Source organism: Vanacampus margaritifer, chromosome 5 (assembly GCF_051991255.1).
Source record: "Vanacampus margaritifer isolate UIUO_Vmar chromosome 5, RoL_Vmar_1.0, whole genome shotgun sequence".
Taxonomy (NCBI): domain Eukaryota; kingdom Metazoa; phylum Chordata; class Actinopteri; order Syngnathiformes; family Syngnathidae; genus Vanacampus; species Vanacampus margaritifer.
In genome coordinates, this window is record NC_135436.1 from 8,831,031 (window position 1) to 8,839,562 (window position 8,532).

General features: G+C 41.9%; 1 long non-coding RNA gene across 2 annotated transcripts in view; it reads right to left on the minus strand.

The window, feature by feature from the left end:
* LOC144052301 (uncharacterized) overlaps positions 1–6,829 on the minus strand; it is a 38,332-nt gene extending 31,503 nt beyond the window's left edge. The window contains exons 1-2 of one of the 2 annotated variants that reach the window (XR_013294188.1): positions 6,253–6,829; positions 6,077–6,127 (exon numbers count right to left, since the gene is read on the minus strand). This is a non-coding gene — a long non-coding RNA (uncharacterized LOC144052301). Of the gene's footprint in view, positions 1–6,076 lie in introns of both variants that reach the window. The other variant, XR_013294189.1, reaches the window with a different exon arrangement.
* Between the last annotated feature and the right edge of the window lie 1,703 nt (positions 6,830–8,532).

Here is an 8,532-nt window from a genome sequence, read left to right on the forward strand (position 1 = left end):
TCTAGCAAGGTTTGTTTTTGGTCATTTTAGCCACATGGTTAGTTTGGGGTGAGTGAAGTGCTATTAAGACAGACAAAAATAAATTAGTGGTTGGATGTGCTGCATGTACTGTAAATGAAATGGTGTCAGTTTCCTTTCTCTGTGGCCTTTTGAAACAAAATATTTTGTCAGAATACTTGAAAGGAGATGAAAAAAATTATGAAAACACAAAATAAAGGCCATTAGATTTTTCTTTTGCCAAAATATTACTAATCATACATGACATTATTGCTTCCAATCTTCTTTTTCAAATACTGTACTGATGTTGCCACTGATGTTGAAGGCCGAAGCAGTTGGAATAAAAAATAGCCACATTTGTGGAGACAGACTGAGCCAAAGCTGATCACATCTCCACAGTCACCCAGCACAATATCTATTAATCATCCACAATTTTTTGTTTTGATCGATGTGTCCGTGAATGCAGCAATTTTCCAACATGATGATTAAATTAAATCCAAAACCATGTGAATGTGAAGAGCAACGACACAGACGGCACCAAACCCTGGGCCTGTTTTTGGATGAACACAAAAGCAACCCCTTTCAAGCTCAGTGCCATTCATATTTCTTGCTTGTTGGGGACATATTGGTGAACGGTTCAACGAATAAGGTGAGCGTCTGCTAGTATCATCTAGTTTCTGTTAATCCATTTGAGCTACTTTATTGTGGCCCTACAAAAACACAAGAACATACTGTATAACGTACCTGCAAATTAATTCCATCATCAAATTAGATAAACCTCATGTGTCCAACAATCCTGGCAGGTTTGATTGATTTTAAATGTTTATTTTGAACATGAAAACAAAACAAGCAATCAACAGTAGACAATCGAAAAGGGAGTGGAAAAAGTCCAGACTTGAAGCTTCTTATAGGCAGCAGACATGTAAAAGAGACTTCACATTGGAGACACAACTCTATCTTGTTGCTCCACCCAATGTGAACATTATATACAGCCACATTGTCAAAAGGTCAAACGACGAATGCTTATTCATGACGTCGCTTCTTCTTGGCTGCAGCACAGACAGACACTCCCAGTACAAAGGGTGTGGCCAAAAAAGGAAGAAAAAGAAAAAAGGAAACTGCAGCACGGTGACTGTAAACTTGACTCAAAGAGCAACAGCACAGACATATTCACAGTCACCGCATTCCACGTGTCACTCGCCTTGATCAATTATTCTACTTCAAGTGTAATCCAACGGAATCATTTCACAAAACAGCAGTGACTAACTCCCCGACGGACTGTAGCTTCCACTCATACACCTGCTCTTCATGGATGGCCGCTTACAGGACCTTCTAGAATCGGATCAGGCTAAGCACTCATTGGAATAGAATGATAATGTGATCTTTAATATTTACGGTCATAATAACGGCATGAATCCAATGTTAAATAACTTCTTCAAGAGACAATAACATAGCAGCTGTGCTATCTAAGGCACATACACAAAATATTTATAGCCTTATGTAGTGCAAGAAAACAAACTAACCATCCTATAAATGTTAGTTTAAAAAAATCTAATTATATCAAAAAGTAGGGGTGTCAGGCGATTAAAATTTGCAATCATAATTAATCGCATGACTTCAATAGTAAACTCACGATTAATCGCACATTTCACATCTGTTCAAAATGTACAATGCAAGTTTCATACAGTAATTTCATAATAATTCAGAAAATTTAGTTTAAAATTAAAAAGATGTACTGTACTGTAAAAAATGTGTGTTATTGATTTGTGTTGAGGCCATTTTTCTGCCAATAGATGGCATAATTGCATTTGTAAAACGTTGGTGACAGCTCATTGCATTTTTCTTTTTAGATTAAGACCTATGTAATCTTTAACATGAAGTCACTTGTGAAATTCTACACATTTTTAAAATTGTAAAATACAAGTTGACCCCAACCTCCACAAATATATACATTATTATTAAATTAATAACTGCTAACTTTATACACATACAGTAATGACATCATGTGATAGAATTTAATTAATTAATTAAATAATTAGTTAGGTCTTGAAGTAGGTTTTTGTCACACTTTTACACACCTTGGTCACCTGGGAGCAGTATAAGACAAACAGACATATACAGAAGTATACTGTTCATTGAGACATCTCAACTCCTCATAGCTCATCAGTGCGACTTTAAAATTTGTTGTTCTTTGCAAAGTAAAAAATATACCCTGTGTGGGTTGTTATATGGTCTGTCTGTGTTCTGGCAATGTTTGTGTTCAGATATCTGTTGCTTAACATGCATGCTAAATCTTGGCACCCGTGTCTATGGACTTTCCCATTGGATGTTAGCATTCAGGTAGTGGAGGCAATGTGGGGTTTGCTTATAATTATCTTTGCTTCATGTTTACTTTAGCAGTAACCTTCAGATGAGAGTGGCAATAAAGAGCTTGAACAATATTTACTAATTCTATCAGGAAAACCTCCGCTAACGAGTTGTGAAGTGAATTGATACATACAGCACTCATATCTCAAACTGAAGCTCGCAAGTCAAAGCAAAGAATTGTCCAATCGAAGGCTCTATGTGCCAAAAGTGCTCCAATATGGAGTTCAACTAAAATTGTCAGGAAAACAAAAGTTGGAGTCCGAACCATCATTAAGGCATCACATGAGATGTCCACAAAGGAGGAGTTCTTGTCTTCATTATTGAGGTAAGGAACGCTGCACTTAAATACCCAAACAGAATCCAAATTTGAATGGAAATTACGAATGCTATCATAGCCAGCTGATCTGAACGCTTTCATCCACATTTGAACTCAATCCGTCTGTAATGCACGATCAGATCATAAAATCAGCTTCCCAGGTGCATACGGCATTATTTCCATCCAATCAGGAGAAGATGACACGCTTGAATCCCTTTTGTGAAAAATTCAATCAAGGATAACGTTAGGTTGATAAAGCAGCTTATTGTGGCGGGTATAAGCCCACTACTCCCTCGGTCTGTCTGCCTCACTCTGCCACGGGGACACAGTGTTTCAGACAGTGTGTGTGTGGAGGAGCAGAACAATGGAGAAGCAAGCCTGAAACCTTTCCAAGCTTATCTGCGACACCCTAAGTCGCTTCAGGTAATTTTTTGTTCACCAAGCTGAAGAAATAAAATACGATTTAGATGCAGAGGACTGGTGGGAAAAGGAGAGGCGAGGCTTACAAAAGCATTACATAAGAGAATTGCTAAAGCAGCAGATTAGCAGCACAGTGGGGGCTGAAGTTAAAATCCATATTTGTTAATTAACGACAGCACAGAAATCGCTCTCGGAATCCACTTTGAAGTACGTTCACGTTGACGCATCATATGCACTCGCAGGCCAAAACATTAGGTACACCTGCAATCATAAAAGCAAATGGTCTTTGCAGTGGTTTGCATCATGGCAGACTTCAACTACAGGTAGGACTAAATCAAATCCGGAAGCTTTTCTATTGGCTCTTATTAGAATATTGTAAATATTATTGTATCTGTTGAGTAGCCAAGAGAATTCTCCCTCGGGAAAATAAGCCTTATCTAAAAAGCAATACAGAAAAAGGCCAAACTGAATTTCCAGGGTTACAAGAATTTCAAACACCAGCCATAGTCCATGTTTCAGACACATACAGAACAACATCGGAGGAATTCAGGTATGTCTGGACTTTCAATAATATCAACATTCAAAAAAGCAAGTCATGGCTTAAAACAAAAGACAAGCTAAACTGAATGGTCATGCATTTTCTTAATCACGTTATTTCTGTCTCGCATACAGCACAAACTTAGCAAGAGTCAATGAGATTAAAGAGCTGTGGTGTGACACTATAGAGCAGCAAATAAACATGAGTCGAATGTGAAGGTCGAACAAAAATATTGCAAAAATGTCCATGAAGAATTGCTACAAAAACAGGATTGTACGGAGACGTGCGTCGGCTCATTTTGGTAATGATGCAGAAGGTTCAGTGAGGTCAAGCACATAACGTACAGAGCTGTCATGGTCACGCTCTCAACATTACTCTGTGCTGCTCTCAAGTTGGACAGCTGAACGCACACGCAGAACTGATGCACTCATCAGGAATCCAAAACTATGGTAATGCACTACAAAACCGAGTCATTCGGCTTCACATGCTCATGTTGCTAACAGCTAGTAAATATGTCAGCATTTTCTTTAAATCCTTCTGCTTTTGTAAAGGCGAACACCTGTAGGGTGACTACCTGAAAATTACAGAACTACTATTTAAAAAGCACTGTAAAAATCACTGTCCCTTGATTTGATTTGGGGTCACCAAATCCGGTCCTCGAGGACTCCTATCCTGCATGATTTAGATGTTTCACTCCTGTGACACACCTAATTCAAATGATCAGCTCATCAGCCTAATAACGATCCTGGACATTTGAATCAGGAGTGTTGGAGGTGGGAAACATCTAAAAGATGCACGATAGGGACCCTCGAGGGCTGGAGTTGGTGACCCTGGATGTAAAGTAATCCTTACAAGTTGACCAAACATGAGCCATCTAATCAAAAGCTGACCAAAGTAAAAAATAATTAGAGAAACCTTGTTTCTACTCACTATCCCTTCAAACTGGCAGCCCATTGTGAACTAACCACAAATGAATTATATAAAGCATGGGTGTCTAAATTTGGTCCTCCAGAGCCGGTGTCTTACATATTTAAAATGTTTCCCTTTCTAAAACACCTGATTCAAATGATCGGATCATTATCAGGCTCCTGCAGAGAACTTATCATTTGAATCAGGTGTGTTGGAGGAGGGAAACATCTTAAACGAGGGCCATCAATCAGGTGTGTTGGAGGAGGGAAACATCTTAAACAATGGTCACCAACTCTGGTCCTCTATGGCCGCTATCCTGCATGTTTTAGATGGTTCCCCTCCTCTAACACACCTGATTGAAATGATCAGCTCATCAGCGAGCTCTCCGGGAGCCTGATGACGACCCTGATCATTTGAATCAGGTGCGTTGGAGGAGGGAAACATCTTAAAGATGCAGGATAGTGGCCCTCGGGGAACAGATTTGGACACCCCTGACATACAGTATGTCTAAGCACTTCCAATGGCCTTCAACAAGCACACCCCAGTATGGCTGACTAAATTGCTCTCTGGTTCATATAGGATGGAGCAAGGTGCAGCAGCCTGATGAGAGCAAAAGCCAAGGAGACATGCGTTTTGCATCAGGAGCCAAATATGGCGAATTCGGAGAGAGGCAGGGACATGCGCGTGACGACGGCGACAGCGAACCCCGCTCAGATCCCGAGAGCCTAACCCGTGGACATGAAAACACAACGTCACAAGTTAGGGTCTCAGGGACGGAGAGAGACACATGTCCACAGCGACGACACATGTCCTCTAAGCCTCTTAGGCTGCCGCTTTCCTCCCGCTTTTTGTTAGCAAACTGAAAGTGAAGTCAAATGAGGACGAAGTGGCTTAGCGACGCGGATTCTGGCATGCGTGCTTTCTTTGCCGGTAAAAGGCATGCAGCCTTGCCAATTACACAGATGTTTCTTCATTACCCAGATCAATTAAGCGCAGCCATTGCCATCTTCGCTGTCCGTGTATTCATAGTGAGCATATACAGTAGCTAGTGCAAATGCCTGCCAGACACAACATTGGCCTGACTATACCCCCCTTCTAACACTTTCACTCTCTGTCCCTCCCCCTCCCCCTCTTTAGCTGAACAATACAACACTTTAGAAATGCCTTCCCTCCATCAGGTAGCGAGTTTGCTGCTGCTGTCCACCATACCAAAAATCTGCTACTTATTCAATCAAGCAGGAATCAGACGATGTTACGATGATTCCAAAGAGTGAGAACCCAAACTTGGACTGAACGGTCTCCAAAATACAACAGAATAGCTGCCTGACATGTTTACCAGTACTGCTAAACCTTCCAATGCTCCATCTGAGCTTCTTTAGCGAGCTCCGGAGGCAGCACGAAGCACATGCAAGCCAGATCATAGACTTCTACGCTTCCATCATGCAAGCACGGTGGTCTGAAGCACAGGAAACAGATGGGAAGCTGAGATGGAAGTGGGGAGGAAGCGTATTCCGCTGGTAGTCACTCACCTTCCTTTTGAAACGGGAGCCTCCTGTTTTTTCGTCTCCTCGCTCACTTGCCTGCTCAGAAGAGGAAGAAGAAAAACAGGCAAAGAGAGAAAGCTCAGATTTAAAGTTACAGCGGCACACCAAGGAGATTCCAGGTGGTATCAACAGAAGTTTGCTTTGAATAAGAATGACTTCACCAAAAGCGAGACAACCGTTTCAAGCAGGCTGCTAAGAAGTCAACCGTAATAAACCCAAGAAGAGTGATGGCAGAGTCAAGAACGAGAGGCATGAGATGGGTGCGAGACCGAGCCCGAATGGACCATGTGTACACTCTCTCTCCCTCCCTCCCTCTATCTTTGGTGCCTCTCTCCCTCTCCCTCTCTCCTTCTCTCCCTGTCACATGACAGAGCGAGCGAGAGAGAGAGAGAGACTAAGCGATGTAATTCCTCTTTCTGGAAAATAGGTGGAAGTGATACACAAGCGTCAGATGTTGAAAGAGGCGAGTCGAAATGAGCAAGAGTCGAGCAACAGCGTGAGCACAGTGCCAGTCAAGCATACCAGTATGCAGCCACACTCACTAAGCGGAGAGGAGAGGTGGAGGTGGGGGGTGGAGAACGCACGCACACACACACACACACACACACACACACTGAAAAACTATTTTACCTCCTTTGCATCGATGCCTACACTCATTTAGTGTCTGAACTTGAAGTTCTAAAGGCAGATAAGTAACAAGTAACAAGACTGCACAAATCGCTTCTACACCCCCCTCATTGTATGTATCTCTTTTTTTTTATCATAAATGGAAGGGAGAGAGAGATATTTCCCCCTTTTCACCCTTGTACTGTAATTGTGTTTAAAATTTTACCTCCTCTTCATAAATTTCCCCGTCGTGTTTTTTGGCAGGAGGTGAAAAAACAGTGAGAAAGGGAGGAGAAATATTATCCATTAATTTGCCCCACAGCTGTAATCAGTTACAGCGAGAGGCCCACTCTTTCTTCCATATCAGATGAGCGAGGGAGAGAGGTAAGGAGAGAGGGAGGAGGAGAAGGGGGTGGACCTTGGCTTGTTTTTTTTCCACCTTGCCATTGTCAGATTTGCACCGTTGAAGGAAATCCTCTGCTCCCCTCTGCAAACACAATTTCTTTCTCTTTCTTTCTTTCTTTCTTTCAAAGAGTGAAGTAGAAGCCGACAGCGTATGAGTGAGATGGGGCCGCAGAAACATGGCTACATGATGTGCTTTGGCTTATAGAGGCTACATATAATCTCCACTGGCTCCCCCAGGCTTTGGTGCGGAGAGAGAGAGAGCGAAAGAGAGAGAAATGAAGAGAAGAAGGAGAGATGATGGGGGAGGGACAGATGGAGCCGAAAGGGAGAGTGGCGACATACAACCAACTGTAGCCTCAAATCAGCGACGGAGGCAAAGTGAGGAGGGCAAATGTTTGAGATCACACTGGCCTTTTTCTATTCTTCTCATCCTCCCTGCTTGGCTGCCTGCCCGACTGGGTGTGTCTGGATCCCGGCTCATCTCGAAGCCTCTTTGACTCGGGTCCACGTAGGGCGCTGTCTTCGTCATGCAGCTGCATTTAAGGCCAGAAAATCGTATCTGGATCGATGGCACGCCCCCTACACTCTCATGCAAAAAAAAAAAAAAAAATCACTGACGTTACCGGTTTTAAAATCACCCTGGCTGCTGACACATATTTGCATGTGTTTGCTGATACACACGCACATACACACTCGCATAGAGAATAGATAGTGCAAGAGTGAGACAGGACAGCTCCCCACATTTATCAGTTGCTTTGTGTCCAAATAGAGCATGTCTTGGGTGACATGCTAATATTAGCTGCTTTGATGGTAAGAGCCTGCAGCAAGCAGACAAAGCGTCAAATGCCTGAGTGCGTACACACGTCACACACACACACACACACACACACACACACACACACACACACACACTGAGATATATGTGCACAAACATACGTTACATTGCTGTGTTTGTGCACAAGACAAACAGAATTATAGTTCTATAGCTTAAATACCAGAAATTGGTTAAAATTAATTGCTGAAGGCCACACATATCACTGGCGCCGGGCCACAACCTTGTACTACCAAAATGGTTACTTTTTAGGAGACCCCAAAAATGTAATGTTTCTTCAACCATTAACATTGCATCCTCAAAGAGAATAAGCCATTTTCAACACTTTAGATTGGTAAATAATTTGTAAAAATAACACCCACACGTGAAAAGATTTAGATATGTGAAAAAATATTATTTTACCAAATTGTGACTTTTGAGGTTCAGGCCCGACACCAGCAATGTTATTCCTATTTTTTTTTATTTCTCACACTTTTTTGACACACTTCTCCTTCTACATGATTCCTCTGATTCATATCAATCCAATTTCAACATATTTCAAATTTTCACCCCATGTGGGCTTCAATTTTTTTATATTCCAAAAATTCAGTTTTTCCAT